A 22,430-nucleotide genomic window follows, 5' to 3' on the forward strand; every position below is an offset into this window, starting at 1 on the left:
GAGTTTTCAAAATAGATTGCAAATATGTCGAGTATGTACTCCCCCACACTTCTAATCCATACATTATGTTTGGTTGAAGAAAAGCCTTATAAAGTAAAAGTAAAATATGTTTTGGTACAATGTTTCTTAACTTAAATAACAAGTGACATTTGTATATTAATTATGACATGTACATTTAAGATCGAGATATGTATTGATGTTTACGATTGGACGTATATTTCTATCTTTAATTATATCTATCATATGATCCAAACCAAGCCTTAAACATAACGTTTAAAATCCCATTCGAAAATAATACGGGAAAGGGAATACAAAGGACAAGAGAGAAAAATACAACAGACAGGGCAGGAGGACAGACAATTGGAGAAGCGTATCTTGGGCGATGACAGCTGTCAAGCTTGTCAACCGAGAAACAAAGTCTATGTAGTACCAACGAACTCTGAACATCTCGTGTAGTCAATCGAAGATTACCAGTACCTCTCAGCAAGCTAAGACGAGTCCATGAGTAAAAGCAGGCCAAGATGAGGTAATGAGATAATAGGAGAAAACGAGTACCAGTTGTTTTGACAACTGTACACTATGTATTTCAACATGTTGGGGTAAGCTTAATAGAACAAAAAGGTGTTCTTGCAAAACCTGAAAATTCCAAATATAAAACTGCAAAAGTTACTGAGTATAACAAAGTATGTAGTTGTCACTCAGAAACAAATGCTAAACATCTTGGTAAAAGGTGAAACTACTATCTCTTCCATAAAATTACAATTTTTACAGTAAGAAGAGTGGGTAGCTGAACAAATCATAACAGCCTCGAGTACAAATCCTCCTTTTTAAGTGTCAAATAAATACTAGTCCTGATCACTGTTTCTGTTGAGTTAAATGCTCCATTAGCTGTAACTTTAAAGGCTATTTATTCTGAATTTTGTGTATCAACTAATTTTAACCGAATTCCAATAGTGCTAATCGCGATGTCAGGTTTGTTACTAAATATAGCTGCACGCGCGACATCAGACACCGCTGCCTGAAATTCGGACAACACTTTTCATGCGCGGTCGTTGTTGCAGCTCAGTTGTAGTCTGAGCACAGTCGCTCGAGAGCTATTCAGCTCTAGGACTATTCGCCCCATAGACGAGTATTCTCGCTTCTGTATACTCGTCTATGGGGCGAAATAGTCCCAGAGCTGAATAGCTCTCGAGCGACTGTGGTCTGAGCCATAAATTTATAGGAATTAGTGTGAGTTTTTGTATTCATTATACACTAGCAGGTTTGATATCATCGTTCTTTCCGAAAATGCGGACTAATAGTTATTTTTTCATATTAATGACAGAAAACTGACGCTATTGCATACTAAAATGCTAAATATTCTGCTTGTCAAGACAGCAATGCCGAATGGCCATTGTTATTTTGAAAACTGAATTCTAATCCGGACTTATGAAATGTCCAAATCGTTTTTTAGCAGAAAAAATGTTCAAAGTAAGGGTAACTTCCACCGCGTACGAACTATTTGGAGCATTCAACAACGACTCGGAACATTTCACCACGGTCCTTTTGTGGAGGGACCGTGATTTCACCGGCGGTACCTGCTTGCCACGGTACAGATCCAACATCGTGATCAATCGCGGATCGTGAAAAAGCTGATGGAAATTCAGTTCCGTTCCTTTACATCCATGTTTATTCGAAGCTAAACCAGTCAAGAATTGTTTTTGATCCGTCTTGTACGGAGACCAAAGAGATTTTACGCACTTCCGCCGATTTGAAAACTTTGAGGGAGAAATCAACTTGTGAAACGGTCGATTGATCTTCACTTACGGTACACTGCAGTCCGCTACAACAGGAGGTGCACATGTACACTTTACGTACAGCGGTTGAGGGTAATAGGTAATCTGATTTGTATGGAAACGATCGTACGACATTTGCGTTTTTGCGACATTAAAGTAAATTACTGCGACATCGCGAACAAAGGAGAGCACATCCCGCCGTATTTTCGATCATACGATCTGTGTTTGTTTTTCAGATTTCGTCCAAAAACCTACCCGCACGCGGACTGCAAACAAGGAATTTATTTTACGGCGTGTTAACTCCAGTTGTTTCAGGTGCAGCCAACGAACAATGCACTTTTAAAGGGGTTTTTACTATGATAAGTTATATTGTGCATGACAAGTAATGTGAACTGACTAATTTTAAGTCATGAGGGTAATTAATTAGCTGTTCATAATGTGCCCTCCCACTGAAAATTTTTCGACTTATACCCTCCCACACTCAATCTTCATTTTTACCCACTCCCCTCTTATTTTTGCCTGTTTACCCTCCCCTCTGTCGAATTTTGAAGCTCGCCTGTCCTGTTGCGAAAAAAACTTGCCGATTTCCCCTGCCCTGGAATAATTCCCCTCAATATTTGTCATTCCATTTCCCCTGCAGACATGAAGCTACCCTACCCTGAGATGAAAAAACCTGTCGATTTTCCCTTGCCCTGTGAAAAAAAATCCCCTGAATATTAACATTCCCATGCAGACACATACTGCAGTGGCCTTCTACCTGAAACACCATGGCTCAACTTCCCCTGTCCCCGTTTTAAAAGTAGCTTCCCCTCTCTCCTCATTTTTTGCTAAGCCCTGTCCCCGGGACAATCAACCGATATCTGCCCTGCCCGACAAAAAAAAACAAAACTAAAATTTGCTCCCCTGCCACCTAAAGATATGTCCCCTGCCCAAGCAAAATTAAAATTTACCCTGCCCTCAAAAACTGCTCCCGGAATAGCTTTTTCTATGAATAGCTCTGTTGGCTGCACCTGTTGTTTGTTTAACTCCAGCTCCCGACATAGCACTCAGCAATAGTTGGGACAGCTAGCCGTAGTCAATGTGTATTTGTAAAAGTTGGGGGGGGGGGCGCAAAAGTATACCTTTGCCCCCCCCTCCCCCAACTTCAGCATGGGGGGGGGGGTGTGGCCGCCTGCCCCCCGGTTCCTACGCCTAAGTATATATGCATGCCTATGGTGTCATTTTTCAGTTTTGTTCAACACCTAAATTTTCAGTGTCAGGGAAGTGGACCCAGTGCTTTTGTATCATCCTTGCTGACATAAGCGACATTTTTCCTATACCTGCATTTTTGTCAACGAAATATGATCGTTGGATGACGAATTTAATGTTTGTCTGTTCAGTATTTGACTTTTTTTGTATTAATTTTGCTGAAACTTTCATAGTACATAAAATTCCCCATTTATGAAAATACAAGATAACGATATATTAAATGTTGTCACAAACAGTGGAGCGGTATGATGTATACCTCTGGCCATCTGAGTGTTGATAAATCCCATTTGATGCAGTCAGAAATTCTGCGTGTACAAGGACAAAACCGACTCTACCAAGGGTTGTACAAATGACACGATTGGTTGAAACAACAAATTTTGTGACATGCTAAAGTACATCCTGACAGATTGAGGACAGAACTGCTCATATTATAATCTGCAGTTTGAATAGCTTACATGTCGCTGATGCCAGTGAGTTGCAGCGTGCACGGCGTGACCAAAATCTTGCCGCGTCTTGGAGGTGGCATCGTTCAGCAGTGACTGGGGAATTTCAAACCGTGCCTAATAGGCTCACTGGGAATCATTCCAGTTAGTCGGCTTCAAACTGCGGTCGTAAAAAGACGTCATCATTTTTTTTCTCGTTTTCGTCCAGAATAACGTGTCCACAGCTGCTTGTATACGAACAAGACTATATGGAATCTAATGAGAAGCAAAAAGAATGGACTTAAACAAGATAAACAACTAAGCAAACAAACAAGGACATACTAGACTACCACGTTGAAAATAAGACATATGAACTATAGCAGAAATGCTCTTTTACGAGAGAGAGAGGAGAGAGAGAGAGAGAGAGAGAGAGAGAGAGAGAGAGAGAGAGAGAGAGAGAGAGAGGACAGACAGACAGAGACAGACAGACAGTGACAGACAGACAGACAGGCAGGCAGACAAAGGAGGATCTTTATTTATCAGTATACAGATGCTTTCGGTTGCTAACAGAATGTGTTGATGTTTTGGAGGAGTGTCAATGACGACCACGAGAGTCTAGTCCAGGAGCAGGCGTACACAGCCTTGTGTCCATTGAGACCAATTGTGTACGCCCACATCAACATTTTGAAAGTCGTTGAATTAACGTTTGCTCAGTGGTGGAAATAATATTTCAGAACGCATTGCATCGTCTTCGTCCTTCAATTAAATTCAATTTATAGGGCAATACGTAGAAGGTGACATTTGAGGAAGCTTAAAACATCTCAAATTAGATAAATTTGGAAAAAAAACTTGCCAAAGACGTTATTACAAGGGACGGTGTAATTAAAATTTATGAAGGCACGATGCAAATGCGTTACAACATTCTATTTTTTTAAAACCTTACATAGCACCTTCATTGGTCTGACCAGATTAATCATGAACTAAGCGTGATATACAGATAGAGCCCGGGGGAGGGGCTACTCCTGATATTTTCATACACTGTGACGCCCAAGTTGAAAACATCTATCCATGTATATTCCAAAAATATGACCCATTGTTAGGAATTTGCTTGACAAATTTGGGGAATTTTACCTTGAATGTGAAGATTTCCCCAAAGCATGGGATATTTTCTTTGTTATAGGTTTCTTTTTCGGATGTAACATCGACCCATGTTTTCTCGTGAAAAAGTTACCAATTCAAGCGGCATATACTCTACCCATACACCTTTCTATGGGAGTACCCCCCCCCCCGCCTATTGAGAAAGAGACTCCGCCATCGCCGACCTCTGTACAAGCTTCATCGGTACATCGGTTATAATTTTTTATGTACAACCCATTCCTTTTTCATCTGTTTAGAAACTACAGTGTCTTGTTCTAATCACCCCAATCACGTCGAAATGTCTGGAGTTCAACTCATAAAAATCCTTCTTGTGTGTAATGTGTTAGAGAGCGACTCTTCCTTCTCTCAAGAACTTTCTCTTTAATGCACGAAAACACTTTTGACGACCATGATGGCAGTGTCTTCGCCCAGAACTCGCTCTTGTGCGATTCCCCACTTATCGAATCTAAATCCGCCTTAAAACAATCACAAAATCGCAGTGTAATCTCATCAATGAAATCTTGAAATTACACAGAGTATTTGATAGTAGCATTCTGCACCGTGATTATATTGCCCGCGATGTACGAGACTGTTTTTTATATAATATTTGATCCACTCTTCAACCTTGATAAATATGAAGTTGTATTATTTAATTTGCATAATTTTGACGGTTCTACCTCAATCAGAACGAAATCCCCAATATTTCAAGGAGCGGGGACATCCCCCAGTGAGAGCAACACAGTGACGGTCGTTGACAAAAACCGATTCATACCATGATCACAAGAAGATGACAAGAAATCAATACAGACAAATCAAGGTTTTGCAATAGACATCTAGAGTCACGATAGTGCTTATTTTTAATGCTTGTTACATTTATGAAATTTCACGAGATCGTTGTGATCTGAAACTGAATGAACGCATGCGCACATCAAATCGTAGTCCCTTGTGTCTTGTCACAGACCATAGACCTTAAAAACAATGGTACGACAGTCAGTTCGAAAGACTAGTTCGATATTGTATTTGCGACATGTTATACACAATCTGTTTTGATGACTTTTTGCGCTTAGTTTACAGCGAGAATAATTTAAATGTTCAGAATGCAATCAGAAACGAACTTAAGTGATTGAAATCTAGAACACGTCAAAGTTACCTTAAATGCGACAAATCACAAGAATTTGAGATGTACTCGACTGCGCATGTCAGAGACCATCAATTGAGTTTCGGCAATCTTCGACAGTATATACCAACTCCTCCACATAAAAAAAGAAATATATATATATATATATATATATATATATATATATATATATATATATATATATATATATATATATATATACACTTGTTTAGTTCAAGTTCATTGTACTATGCACAGACAAATAGAAGAAACAGACTAGCAACGCGGCATGGCTTTTGTTCCATGGTCGTCTCGGTAGACTATGGCCTTTTCATATTAAAATGAGCTTCACAGGTGTTAGATTTGTTTGAGACCTTTGTTCGTGGTTGATAATTGCACGAGATTATGCAAAAGTACGACGAGATGGCATCGTGCTGCCAGTCGCGTAGCAACCATACTTACTTTGTGAGCTCTCAGGGCAGAAACACTGCTTCACGCCAATCAAAACATAACACGCCCGCAGTTTCATAAACACGTCCTTCAATGACCAACTTTTAATAGACGATATGACTGACCGTAAACCATTGAGTGAAACCAGACAGTATCGATAGAAGATTTTCAAATTTGGTTGAAACACACTCATTATATATTCATAAAAATGTGAGAGGAATTTTTAAAATGGTAAAACTCACTTTCCCGAAGCTCAAAACTTTCCCGTTATCGCCAGCACGACGATTCCACTCAGCACCACATGACAACAACAACACAAACTTTGCCGAACATACTTTCGCTTAAAAATTGGCGAAAATCCGGAAACTACCGAAGGGTGCATGGTCGGCACTCTTCGGAAAAACGAGGCGAGAGCTACCTGAGGCGAGGCGAACATGGATGACTTACGTAACCGGCTTCATGTCTTGAACAATACCCGTTGCCCGTTCTGTTTCTATTTGTCTTGGTCTTGTACGCCTAAGTGATTTTGATTCGGTGTTTGCATTTTTTACAAGTCTGTCTAAGTAAAATATCATTAATAACCCACACATTTCTTCTGTGTTTCTCGTATGGTCGTAAAACGGTCGTAATGACGCTTTTCGCCTCTTTTTAAAGTATTTGTCAAGACATATCTACAAGTTTTATAAGTACTCAAAAATGGTTCCATAAAATGATTCTTTATCACCTTATCATATCACAACTAATTCATAAGTATAGACTTACGAATTTCCCTCGTAATCCAAGCTTAATTCTTCATTTTCCTATTTTCACAAGCAATCTTTTTACTAGTGGTTTCTGTTTTCGGATGATGCCAAGAAACTTTTCACAGAAAATCTGATATGCGCTATTGACATCCTCTTGACACTGAAGAGCGTCTTCCCGTGTTTATATTTTAAGATCGCTTCTGAAGTCATCGTTTTTATGTGAAATTCCCGTGTAGGGGTACGACTTGATTCAGAAGACTGAGCATTCATATTTTGAAGGATTCAAAATACTGGGAAAGGGTCGGAAATGTCAGCAAAGATCCATCGTCGTAAACCACGTGCCTCTTTACGGCAACATCTTATCGTTACCCGTTAAGAGGTTGATTTTTGCGTAGGTCAGCGGAACGCAATTATTGCTCTGGCTCGCGAGAGTGGCAAAGATCACACAACCATCAACACGTCTATCATTAATATTTGTGTATTTACAAATATGGTTTTAGAAGTTGTAGTAACACGGCTCAGTTGGATTTTTAATTACTTGTATATAGTTTAACCCTTTGAGTGCCGCAATTGTTCCCAACAAAATTTTAATGAAACATTTTACTAATTTTTTTTATTTTTCTGTATTTTTTGATAATTTTGGACCAAACAGATATCACATTTCATTGGCTACAGTTTGTCATCAAAATTTCGGCAAAAATCTAAAAAAATTTGACCGGAGCATATTTTCTAAAGGTGACAAAAGTTGACTTTGGCGCTCAAAGGGTTAAGCATTAAAGAGTGCCTAAGAGCCTATGAGCAGTACAGGAGAATTGATTTAAATCAATGTCGAAAAATCATCGACTAAAACACAACCTTGGCATTTTCGATTGATTTTAGACAAAATCTTTTCAAAACCTTCTGTGAAAAAAAATTGCATCACCATCTATGGACAACACTGAAATCCATTGTTTCCACCTTGTGTAAATGTCAACCACAATGGCTCTGCATTGAGCACGGTAATATCATTAACAATATTAAACTGTAACGAAGAATAGACAAAAAAATCCAATCCCATCCCTCCACCGTGTTCTCCGCATCTGAATTGTAAATTATAATCTTGCAAATTGTACATGTCCTTGTGATGAGTTTGCCAGACTTCAGTCAGAGCAATAATCTTAAAAGTGTTTCTAATACGCTGTTGAAATACGTTTGATATATTCGTGAACATTGCGAGACATTTTGGCGTTAATGTGTTACGCTGAATGTGGATTATGTCTGCTTGAAAATGTATCATCGAAATTTGAAGTTTCAAATACAATAGGTATCGCCAGATACGTGAAAAGATCGACGTGTATGATCGCGAGTTGTTGAGCGACTGATTTAATTACCTGAGAGCAACACGGTAGCTCATTAGACAGTATTCAGGGCCGAAGCCTGAGCCTGACCAAATCGCTAAGGGGGCAGAACCTTGCTAATAGCTATGATTTTGGTAATTTGCATAAATTTACATACTGACTGTGGAAAATTCTGGGGAAGGTGGGGGGGGGGAGGCAGCTGTCCCCCTCTACCCCGTAGACTACGGTCCTGGTGTTTGTGGACTGACAGCAGTGTGAGGTCGAGTGATCCTAGGTTGCAATGCCAGTTGCAATTAAGTGTTGGTTTAGGGTCTATGAATGAACGGGCCGTTGATAGAAATACATGCCTTTTCATAGTGGAAAGAGTAAAACACTGGCCGACCAGGGGGAGATATAATACTTGTTAAAAGGCAGAGGATAAAAACTGCATCAAGTTAAAACAAATACAGTAAAATACTGACCGACCAGCGGGAAATAAAACACTTGCAATTCTCAAGTATTTTAATGTATTTGTTTTATTATAACTTGCTGCAGTGTTTAACCTCTGTCTTTTAACAAGTATTTTATTTCCCGGTGGTCGGCCGATATTTACTGTATTCATTTTCACTTGCTGCAGTTTTATCCCTCTTTTGAGGTCGTTTGCAACGTTTAGTGAAAGCTTGAAGCGCCAGGAGAATCGGGGACGGGGATTAAGGGAATATTGAAAAAAAAAAAAACATGGAAATGTTTCGAGGGGAAGGAAACTTTAAAAATTACCATTCACCAGTTATAAACATTACAAACATAAATTAATACATATGTACACACGTATGTATGTATATAATAAGTACATAGATACATCTATATATATATATATATATATATATATATATATATATATATATATATATATATATACACCTGTCACATTACAAAACATTTCTAGTACTTCATATATATATATATATATATATATATATATATATATATATATAATATATATATATATATATAATATATATATACATATACATATATACACATACATACATATACATGTGTGTATGGGGGTGGGTGGGTGTAGGTGTAGAAAGACAGACATAGACAGAGATAGGAACAGGGAGTTAGATAGAAAGATACACACAGAGACACAGAACTTGCTTAACACGTGAGTACCTAACACTATCGATTAGAACACGTGCAACAGAGAGACCTTATTGGTCAGAGGGGGAATAGCTGAGATGCTTCTTTCAGCTTGCTTCGCAAGTTTTAACAGAGTTTTAGCAGTTTTAATGAGTTGTAAGCTGTCGGCAGTGCACGTGGGCGACACTGTGTAAACACCCCGCTCATTTTAGCTTTGGTCTTGAGTTCGGCAAAACTGTCCTCTTTAAGACCTGTCCTTTGAAAGGGCAGCTCGTTCTTCCATTTTCTTTGCGCTGTGCACCCCTGATCTGAGTGATCTTTCCCTCCGCGCGGCCATTTCACGTTCAATGACCTCATCCTCTCCCTGACAAGCTTTTCTTTCCTTGATCCATTCCTTGCATCTCTCAGCCGCTTCTCTCTATTTAATTTTCTTCTTCAAGCTTGCAATTTTTTCGTCTCATTCCTTTCATTCATGTTCTCATCTCTCTCCTTCTTCTCCTGATTCGTGTTTTTATCATTCTCTACCAACCGGTCGATGACCGTGTCAATAATTTCTGTATTATTTTGAAGTTTTTAAATTACTTTCTTTCTGAAGAACAGCTTCTGCCGTTAAAGATACATGGCAGACAAGATAGACTGACAACTTGAAGATAGATTGCGTGCAGCGGCCTTCGCTGGGTTTCGAACCACTAGCGACGTTTTCGATGCTAGGGCAGCAACGGGCAGTCATTTGCACATGCGCGCTATAGTCAATAAGACGTGATGAAAATCACTTTCTCCTGCGCACACGGTAAGGAATTTGTCTCTCGAGGCAAAAATATCAAAGATGTTGGATATTTTGCTCAACAGTTCCAGAGGAAAAAAACTCACAAAAAATCGCTAGCACGTGATTGTAAAACAGCTAAGCAAACAGCCTCGAATGAAATTTCGCTCAGCTAATTTCTCTTGTGTGATGCTCAGTAAAGTTTAACATAATATAATTTAATATGCATCATATACAATATATTGTGACAATATGACAATAGGTTACCGTTATTTGATATTGTTTATATTAGTAGCAGGCGTTTTCGAACATAGTTTCCTATCTTGCAATAGCAAAATAGCAATCCCGAATTATTTTTACAAATACTTAAAAGTGTAATGTAACAATAATCCGATATTAATGCTCTGTAATTGTAGTGCAAATTTAGCCACGATAGATATGAAAAAATCCATATGTTGACTACGGTCATTATAAAGTGGGATGTGACAGTTTTTGCTGGTTGATATTTGCAAATTTCATATAAATGTCGTGGTGAGACCTGCTAAACTTGGAAATATTGCTCTTGATGTGTTGGCTCGCTCAACATTTTCCTGCTGAAAGAATTAATACAAGCAAGCTTACTACAGTATCGCCATCCCGCGATGTATACTAAATGCCTTCGCCCGCGCCTCGTCAGTTGTTACAGATTCATTCTGTCGACCTCACCTTACACACAGTCCCTCTATGTGGATAGAGGGACTGTGCCTTACATCATGAAAGAAATGGTGTTCACACTGGTTAGGGGAAACCATTTGATTTCTGGGGGGGTATGGAGGAAGTGGGTATGGGAGCAAATTTTTTTTCCTGTCAGAGTGACAGAATTTTTTTTTCTACTGTCAGACCTGCACCAGTTTATTTTCCAAACAGAGTAGTCTGGCAGAGACCCTGCGATTCGCGTTCTTCCCTGTTGGAACACGCGCGCGCCCTTCAGAGACGCGACGCGAATCCTTCGCTGATAACTGCGTCTCACGTGTCTAGACGCAGCTTGTCACTGAGCTCATGAGGCGGGGACCAGCCAACGCGAATCCCAGGGTCTGGACGTTCTTGCAAGCAACCGGTCGGATTTCTGCCTGATCCGGGTACTTTATAGAACTCAAAACAAAAATGACAGGTAGCATAGCCAAATAAAATTAAAAATGAAAAATAAAAACATACCGCGTATATAAGTCTACAGCTACTAGTATATATTCTCTCCGCCCAGTTAGATAGTTTTTTTTTTTTGACGTCACTACCTTTATGAATATTCATATACTTGCAAGAACCGACAGTCACTGTGTCTGGCAGCGCGTGCTCACAGCTGCACAGCCTAGCCTTCGAATGAAGGCCCATCGCGGCGCGCATAAAACAAGGCACGGCGACTGTGGAGAGTCTGCAAATAGAGTAGCAGTGCAAATTTTTTTATTGGTCATCAAGTTTGTAATGCGTTGTACATAAGGGAGTCGTCATTATTTACGGCCTGAAACTCCGAAATTTCGAGTAGCCCCCCCTCGCCAACCATGATGAATTTGAGTAACCTCCCTCTCTAAGTCTGAAATTTGACTGATCCCCCACTTAGAAATGTTAAATACCAATACATGTAGGCCTAATTGTAAAATTTACAAAATACAGCAACAGTAAAGACCTTTCAAATCCTGATGTACCCTGCTAGACTATCATCAGTTATCTCATGATGGTTCAAAAAAGGTGAACCCATCAAAATGAAATTCAAAGTCACAATAAAATAAAGATATAAAAGCTCACGCAGTATCTAACCATGGGTATTATGACAGGGTTTTCACTAGGATATCTGACCGGGCAGAATTTTAAAGTACAGGGCGAGTACACGCGAGAGGCTTAGGGGGAAGTGTCACAGCGGCTTTCCCCTATCTTGCATGGAAATTTTTAAGATATTGATGTGTGCAATGGGCAGTCTGGTGCAATCTGAGAGGTGTTTTTAATTTTTTACTAAGTGAAACTGTTAGAATTACACAAGGGGTAGAGCACGAGAGGGGGGCTCCCCTCTGGTACTGAAAGTTTTGAGAAATTGATGTGTTTAATGGTGCAATCTGAGATGAGTTTCAGTTTATTTTGCACTCGGTAAAACTGTTTGAAAATGACATTGGACACTGATATGTTTTACATTTTTTGCATGATCAGTGTTTGAGTCACAATTAACCAAACAATGACGATACAATTTGTGAAAAACAGTTCTGTTTGCAAGAGACTGAAGACAAATGAATATACAGGAACGGAAAATCTGTGACCTTGTGTCATTTCTCCAGTTGCCAGCTTCTAATGAAAAGCATGAATATGGTATGTTTAACTGTCAAAATGGTCATTGAACTGAGGTAAATTAAAACATGTTTCTGTGATAATAAAGGATGAATTCACAACAGTTCAGTTTTGTCCTAGACCCTGTGAAAATTTTGAGAAATTGATGTGCGCCACGGTGCAGTGTAGTGCAATCCGAGAGGTATTTTCAATTTGTCTTTTACCAGTAAAACTGTTAGAAGACCCAAGGGGGAGAGCACGAGAGGGGTGCCCCCCTCTCGCATTGAAAATTTTGAGAAATGGATGTGTGCAATGGTGCAATCTGAGATGTGTTTCAATTTATCTCGCATAAAAAAATTAAGTAATCCCGCCCCCTTCTTCCTCTCTACATTTTGAAGTTTTCAATTTTTTTAGTGACCCCTCCCTCCTCACATTCCTCCGAATACATGGCGAGACACCGGTGATTCGATAGTGCTTTGACCCTAGTCATGTGATCTCAGTCCCCGGTAAACCGGTTGTTGATTGAGTGATTCGTCTTAACGGTGTTTAAGAACCAAAAATGGGGTTCCTTCATCAGTCGCTCTCTTGATTTGTATCCACTCCGCTTGATTGTGTGATTATTAAGTCATCTTCGTCCTCAAAGAGGAGAAGCCAGATTAGTTTTGAGAGAGTTCGCCACTATTGACGGACTCTATAGTGAGCGATCCGGTGTTTGGTGTCATATTATAATTGACATGACCAAGCATCGAAGTAAGTTCTCAGGGAAGATGTTATCTTTTGAGGTCAGAATTGTCAACTTGTACATTTTTCTAAGATATTCATGTTGACAGAATAATATATTGGTTTTAACACTAGTTTATTGACTCCTGTCTTGTGTTTTAAATTTTCACAATTTATAGAAGTCAAATAGTCCCCTTTAGATAGTGCCTATGCCATTGAGATATTGCGACAGAAATCCTGAAATATGATTTCTTGGGTTAGAAAAGGGAAGTAAAACATTTAGTGTACTGAGGTGTAAAGTCGACCTATGTAGTGCATGCTTATATCATAAGCGCTGGGGAAAAAACATAAGAATTGCTTATGGTAAAAACATTTTCGCCGCCTATAGCGGCGCACCTGCAAAGAATACATGAGAATAAGGTTTCCAAATTTTGGTAATTTCTGGTGCATTGTGACAATTTTTTTTTCACTTCTATCTGTTATGACAATTTTTTTTCTCAGGCCATGACAGGATCAATTTTTTTTCTCTTCTATCTCACCTGGTGACAAAATCTGAAAATCCTCCATACCCTCCCAGAAATCAAATGATTCTCTCCTTATTTAGAAAAGACGTTACCGATTACGTCATGAAGTGTTAGAACGCTGCAAGGATGAAGGGAATTGCTGTCAGGTACGAGGCCAGGACACTGGTTCATCACAACTAGGAGACACCACTATATATCGTGCGCAATGGCTCTTGTAGATTGTCCTTAGCACCTTGTCGAATAACGCGATGTAAGAAACTTTTCAGAGAAGGTCAGCACTCCCTGTTGGGTCTCAGTTTCGTCACAAACAGAGAGTACCTAGCTTTGAGGCGCAAATTATGACTTTTATTACTGAATTATCGAACGCCTCGTTCATTAAATGTATTACGCGCCTAGAAAGTGAAAGACTTTAAATTTTCCATTTTAGAAAAACTAAGTACTGAAAAGTTGTCTTACACCGACAGCTTTAAAATGAAGCCCAAAAAGTGATAGATCAGGAAAGAAGTGAAAAGTTTTAGAGTCACAATATGTGTCCTCGAGGCGTATTCAACCTTTAATAGCATGTTATGTTACGGACACGAATGCTGTGTTGACAGATTAGATACCGGGAACAGTAACATGGTTTTGGGAGTAGAATAAGAAACTTTTTTTACAAATGAAACAAAAGAATAGTGAAATATACCTTCCAAATATGCAACAACTCATATACGTGTTAAAGGTCCATGGTCTACATCTTTTTCCATTTTTGCCAAGATAAGATTATTTGAAATCAAATGCAACTTTAATAGGTAAAATGCTTACTGAAGAGTTAACAAGAACTTTTTTATTCAAATATTAGCAACGAACGCACAACTTACAGTTCAACAACTAAATACTAAATAATTTTCATATGTGGCCCAAAATGAACCAACGATTTTAATGATGGCGTCCGCATATGCATGAATGTAAGCGCGTGACTTTACTTGACGAAATCCAGCACAAAGTATTGGAATACTGACATTTTCAAAGACAATATTGCTTACTACCAGGAATCCAAAACATCTGTGTCAAGAAAGGATCTTTATGGGGTTATATTTGCAAATTTTGTATAAATGTAGTATTTAGACTAAGAAATAGTACTCCCGATGTGGTGGCTCGCTCTGTCTTTTCCCGCTCAAAGGATATCACAATAGCGCCACCATAGCGATGTAAACTCGAGACCTTCGCATCGTCACAGTTGATGTCGACCTGACATTAGGAAAGAAACACTGTTCAAGCTCGTCATATAGAAGAGGTTACCGATTACGTCATGAAGTGTCAGTATGCTGCAAAGCTGAAGGGACTGGCTCTCAGGTACAAGGCGAGGACAACGGTTCATCAAAACTGGAAGACCACGATATATCTTACACAATGGCTAGTTGATTGTCCTTAACACCTTGTCGAATAACACGATATGAGAAACTTTCCAGAGAAGGTCAGCACTCTGTGTTGGGTCTCAGTTTCGTCACAAACAGAGAGTACGGAACCTTGAGGCGCAAGTTGCATCTTTTATTTCTAAATTGTCGAACGCCTCGTTCATTTATAAGGTACTACGCGATTTGAAAATGAAAGACTTAAACTTTGCTCAAACTTCCTTAAATCAAATTTTCAATTAGTATCATACCAAATCAAGAAAGAAATAAGGGGTTATAAAGTTTAGCACCTGATAAACAAATTGCATACCGATATTTGAAATTCAAAATGGCCGACACCTTGTGTTGACTCTATGGGTAAAAATAAAATTTTCGAGTTTCGAAAACCCAAGGCATCGTAAAGTTTTCTCACTCCAAGAGCTTTAAAATAAGCTCCAACAAGTGGAAGATCAGAAAGGAATTGTTAAAATTTGAGAGTCCGAATATCTGTCTCCAAGACTCATTTTACCTTAAAGAGACAAAGTCAACCATTTTTCATGAATTTTGTTTGATAACAAATGATGGTATGAATACATGATACATGAAACCATCGCGAAAATGAATTAATGGTCATAACCATTAATTCATTTTTGCGATGGTTTCATTTAATTTGTTTAAAACCGGGGTCGAATATATGCATGGTCACTCATTTATTCAGTATCTTTCAACATGTCAAACAATATAAATAGTATCTCGTATCAAACAAAATTCATGAAAAATGGCCGACTTTGTTCCTTTAACACCCTATGAAGGATGAATTGTTTATACTGTACGGCATCTTTGACTAATAAATTACTTCTTCTCATTTAACTGGTCTATTTTCAATTTCACAATTTAAACTCAACTTTTACGTGTTCATATTCTATGTGACACCCCTATTTCCATCGAAACAGCTTTCCTAAACAATTACTTGCCAAAATATATATAAATATATGCCACTCTGTATCTTGAATGTTCAAACGCGATTTCCACCTGATCGATGAATCCAGTACCAACTTACTGACAATTTCAAAGAGCCAATGTGGCTTAATAGACAGGAATCAAAATCATGATATTTTTTTGTAAGTAATGCAAAACGATGCAGTCAATGCGGTTTCTGTTCAAGACCGAAGAACTTTTCTCAGAAATTGCTCAGGACGATAGAGCTCAAGCATACACAACACCAGCGATTTTTTCATATTTGGGTCGAATGCACCTCGTATGCAAGAAAGAACGATAGAAACTATATATTCTGCAGCTAATTGGAAAAACGAAAGAGGTATATATGACGTTAGGCTCACTCCTGAGCTCCAGAAGGAATTTTTGATTATGTGATTGCCATGAAAAGTCAAGGTGTCAATGGACCAGGATGTTGCTCAGCAGCTCAACCTTTCGCTTGCCAACAGCGCCACCAATAGTTCTTTTCAATAAAGTACATCTACCAACTCACAGTCGAAGCGCTATTTGTACCGATTCCATTAGTTTTTAAACATTTGTGTTCTTGCCGTCATTGACGAGAATACTGACCTACTTCTGTTGTGATCCATCGATGTTATAAAGAAACAGCCAGTGGAGGCATCGTTTTAATTGTTCGACCCTGTAAGATTGAAGTTCATGAAATATTTACGACCCCCGAACAAAAGACTTCCTACAACACGCACACACCTTAAAAGATACAGACGAAATTAGAATTCCATCAAATAAGAAGGATAAAAAAAACGAAAACTGCGCCAGATTCCTGCGCAAACCATCATTATGTAAAAAAGGTAAACGACAAAATCCTTTGACATGATGTAAATTGAGAGCGGTATATAAGGGTAGGTCAAACCCCAAACTGGGACGGACTCCCAGTTGGCTCAAAATGCACTCTGGGACCTGTCCCAGTTGGCTTCCAGAACCGGTCTCAGTCGGCTTCAAAATGCACTCTGGGACCGGTCTCAGTTGGCTTCCAGGACCGGTCCAAGCATGGAGGTAGAGAGAAAGACCTTTCTACCTCCATGGTCCCAGTTGGCGTCAAATATGAACACAAACACAACTTTTATTGGTTCTTCATTGTATGTGAAAATATTCATACGTTAAAAATAAAGAAACACGCATAAACAAACAAGCAAACAAACAAACAAACCAGACGTGAACTGAATTTGCTCACGTGTTTTACAACCGGTTCATTAGAAGTACGCTTCACAGAACAATAAGATATCTGCTATATCACTATATATAGCAGGTTTCATCAACTTTCGCACAGTACTCTCAGAGTTAAATCACTAATTACAAAACTTTATTTAATATGTAAAAGAGCTTTTTATTAACTTGACACTGCTCAATGCTTCTCAGTACAATTAGATATCCATCAGATCAACATCTGTAGTACGTTTCATTAAATATAATGCTATAATTTTAGAGTAATATCACTAATTACAAAGTACATTAAATATGTAAATGAACCCTTAAGTTCAATGTTTCAAAGCACAATTAGATAATTATCAGATCAATGTCTTTAGAAGGTTTCATCAAATTTTGTGCAGTAATTTCAGAGTTGTATACCCTAATTACAAACTTCATGAATATGCAAATGAGTTACTTATTAACTTGGCACTGGACAATGCTCCTCAGTACGATTAGATATTTATCAGATCAATATCTGTATCAGGTTTCACCGAATTGGGTGCCGTAATTTCAGAGTTAAATGCCTAATTACAAAGTTCATTAAATATGCAAGTAAACCCTTAATTAACTTCACACTACTAAATGTTTTACACCACAGTTAGATATCTGTCGATCAGTATCTGCTGCAGACTTCATCAAATTTTGTGCCAACACGATTGGAACTAATTTGGGATAATTTGATGGTGAAGTAATGTCGATTTAATCTACAAATGTGATCTCATCTGCTTTTCTTTTTACATGACACAGTTGTTTTTATGAGTAATTTGTATCATTGCAACATCAAACTATCTGGCACCAAAAACATTTGAGAAATGTAAAGATTATGGAAATCCAATTTTCCCAAATTAGTTCCAATCGTGTTTGCAGTAATTTCAGAGTTATATACCTAATTACAAAGTTCATTAAATATGCAAATAAACTCTTAGTTAACTTTCACACTACTAAATGCTTTACACCACAGTAAGATATCTGTCGAATCAGTATCTGCAGCAGACTTTATCAAATTTGGTGCAGTTATATCGGAGTTATATGACTAATTACAAAACTTTATTAAATATGCAAATGGGCTATTTATTAACTTGACACTGCCCAGTGCTTCTCAGTACAATTAGATATTTATCAGGTCAATATCTGTAGCAGGTGTCTCATTATAAAGTGATAATATATATTTCCGAGTATGTTATAAGATAGACGCTATGTAATGATACACATTCTCTTGTAACTTTTACTTTCTAGTTATATCTTGCCGTCACAAGATAGTATATTTTGTATACAACAAATTTCTTGTAAGCGCAAAATGTTAGCTGAACAAGATTAAACTATTCAGACGGCAAAAGATACAATCATAACATTATCTTCACAGAAGTTTGATAGTAACTCAGTAATTTCCCATGCACAAGATTACATTTTGTGCTAGAAAGTATCTGGTGCGCAATAGATACTACCAGGTGCGCAGCAGAAAATATAGTCCAGTCATTTTTTGCCAAAAAAGGGGGTAACCAACCACAAATTGCAACAAAATTTATTTTTTCACCATTCATCTAAGAAAAGCCCATATAAAAACATATCAAAAGTCTTCCAAAATTTAAGGAGTGGAAAACCGCCTAGTTTGCATGAATCCAAAATGGCCGCCCCGGTATTATAGGTCCAAGTTTTTTGGCCACTTACTGCTCAATATTGGTCCGATTTTGATAATTTATTTATTTCATGTACCTTGTACATATACCTTGTACATTCCCTTCATATTTTAGACATGTTTACGATAATTCCATTGTTATTATTTACAAAACAGGAACATAAGTCTGAATTTTAAGGTAAAACAATGGTATTCTCACACACTATGTCTTGTAATCAATACTTGTTTCATTTTATACGATACAAATGTCTGTAATGTGAAATAAATAAATAAATAAATAAATAAATAAATAAATAAATAAATAAATAAATAAATAAATAAATAAATAAGAAAAAAAGAAAGAAAGAAAGACAAGAAAGACAAAATTATTCATCAGTTGTTGCTTCGTCTTTGGTAGTAAAGGGAAAGCAACTCCACACATCGTTCATATTTGGGTTGTTTGCCTTTTGTGTATGATATTGTGTATAATATAAGTGTATATCATGTTTGGCTGTTTTATGTAAAATGTTGCTTAGCCATGGCGAGACGTACCCGTAATCTACGTGTCTTGTGTTAATCCGCACTGGAGCGGAGAGATTGCTGTGACACTACGATACTTTGGCGCTACGTTTCGAAAACAGAGTTTTCTGGGGTACACACTTGGAGATAGGTTCGGGTTAGAGAGAGACAGAATGGCCGGAGACAGCTTTGTATTGTGTCTTAGTATGACCAAGTTCAAAGCTAAAAAAGGAAACACAGAAACAAGAATCATAGTATGACAAAAATAACGAAACGTCGCAATAGAACAAAATTGAGCACTGTATCAAACAACAATCTCAGATTCATTAAGAACCTATCGACACACGAACTCACCAACATTGAAATCAACGTACTTAGCAAAGGCTTAAAATTCATTCCCACACCAAATCGTCCTAACAGAATCCACCTGTTAGGGGACATAAAAAATACATTCGGAAAATGAGACTCCGATATATCATGAGACACAAACAGACCGTACAACACCCATTCAAAATGAACTCGAAATGGATCCCACATACAACCGAGAACACAAAACTAGAAAATTATTTGGAAGCGACAAAATTGGCTATTGTTAACACACCTATTCGAAACACAAAAAACAACATGACACGTGCAGAACAAATAGCGTTGAAAACGCTATCAAAAAACAAGAAGATAACCATCAAACCGTTTGATAAAGGACGGGGGACAGCAATTTTAAACACTGATGATTACATTAGAGAATGCCAACGTCAACTTAACGATCAACAATACTACACAAAATTGGCAACAGATGACACAAAAAATACAATAGAAGACATACACAATCTCATAACAGAAATGTACAATGAAAAACACATTGACCATCACACATATGAATATTTGAATCCAGTCAATAGAAAAATAAGAACACCACTTTGGTACCTTCTACCGAAAATACACAAAATGCCGCCACCAGGAGCTATGTTCGTAGGACGGCCAATCATAAGTGGATGCTCCAGTCCAACATTTCACATATCAGAATTCATTGACCATTTTCTCAAACAAATCGTCAAGAAACAACCAACATACATCAAAGACAACAGACTTTATACGGAAAATTGAGACAATCAAAGTTCCGGCCAAAGCGACACTAGTAACACTGGATGTAATTTCCATGTACACGAATACACCACATGATGAGGCAATTGAATCAGTCGGCAGAGCATTAAATCAGGAAAGATCATCAAACAATTACATAATCAAGCAACCACCAACGAAACACATGATAGCTCTGCTAGAAATAATCTTAAAAAACAACACATTTGAATTCAACGATGAATTCTACCGGTAAATATGAGGATGCTCGATGGGCCCCTGTTTCTCCAGAAATAGCAGATATTACCTTGCACGAGACAGAAACGAGAATAATACAGAAACACAAACAGCAAATATCGACTGGCTGAGACTCGGGGACGATGTTTTCTGATTTTCATTGGAACACAACACGAACTCAATGAATTCATATTAAACATCAACAAAATGCACCTACGTTCAATTTTCGTCGAAAGCTCCTCTCAAGAAATCACATATTTAGACCCGACTACACAGTACAGAGATTTCCCATGATACATCATGATTTGTACCAACACAGATTCCACTGTGAAGTCTACCATGTCTCCATGTGTAGACAAAATTACTGGACTAGTCGTAAAAATCTGAAAACGTACTTTAAGGACACCTTTCTTCTCAATTTCCATTTTAAAGGATTAAGAAAATTGTGCTTAATTGAGAGAAGAGAAAGGATTTTTTTAATTTTCCACTGGTTGTGTCCTCAGCCATACAGAATAAAGTGATGAAAAGTAGGGAGACTAGTTGCACCTGTTTATGAAACAAAAGGATATTGATTTTTTCCCAAATAGGAAAGACAAAAGAAATTTACATGCCTACTTTTTTTCAGAGAATGACCCCTTCAGTGGTCATAACTTACTTCCCAAAACTCTGACATTTGTAGTACATGCAGAATGTGACCTTTATGGTTATTTAATGGTTTCTTTGAAATTTATACCACAATATTTCAATGTACTTTTAATAAATATAATTAAACATATTATCTTGAGACTTCACATTATTGATTTTATGAAGAACTGAAAAAGTTATAAGAAAACTAACGTTGTTGGTACAAATAAACAGCATTGTGGGTAATTTATTGTAATGTGGACTAACTACAAAGGTCGTCAATACAACAAAGAGAATATTCTCGACATCAAGACATACACAAAGCCAACAGATACATTCCAATTCTTACAAAGAAACTCATGCAATCCGGCAGCAACATCCAAAGGTCTGATCAAAGGTGAACATTACGATACATTAGAACATTGTAACAACGAAACTATTTTACACAGAAAGTCACACAATTTAGTGAAAAATTACAAGACCGACAATACAAAAAAATTAAATAGAACGCATTATCAGAGAGACAGATCATAAAAGCAGAAAAAGACTGCTTGAACAACAAAAAGAAAGAAATAACGCCACCAACAATACAATAGTCTTCATACAGCAATAGCCCGTACATAGAAACGACAAAAATCAAGCAAGCCCTGACAGAAAACTGGAGTGAACTTGAAAAAGACGAAACACTAAAAAAACTGTTCCAAAACCAACCAATAATCGCATATAGAAGGAACATAAATAAAGGCGACACACTTATAAGCGCCAACGCCAGACTTCACAAAAACTACAATAGCTCAAAGTCAGGTTCACACGAACCTACACAAACACAACGAGACAAACAGTAGACATTCTAGCTTCCCTACTTGAACAACAAACGTAAGTGGAACAACATATTACCAAATAAAAACAATCAACCATTCAACACGTCTCACCAATCAAAAATGAATTTTAAGCGACTGATGAAGAAAACTCTGTTTTCGAAATGTAGCGCCTAAGGATCGTAGTGTCACAGCAATCTCTCCGCCCCAGTGCGGATATACACAAGACACGTAGATTACGGGTACGTCTCGTCATAGCTAAGCAACATTTTACATAAAACAGCCAAACATGATATACACTTATATTATGCACATATA

This window comes from Ptychodera flava, chromosome 4 (genome assembly GCF_041260155.1).
Source record: "Ptychodera flava strain L36383 chromosome 4, AS_Pfla_20210202, whole genome shotgun sequence".
Classification (NCBI taxonomy): domain Eukaryota; kingdom Metazoa; phylum Hemichordata; class Enteropneusta; family Ptychoderidae; genus Ptychodera; species Ptychodera flava.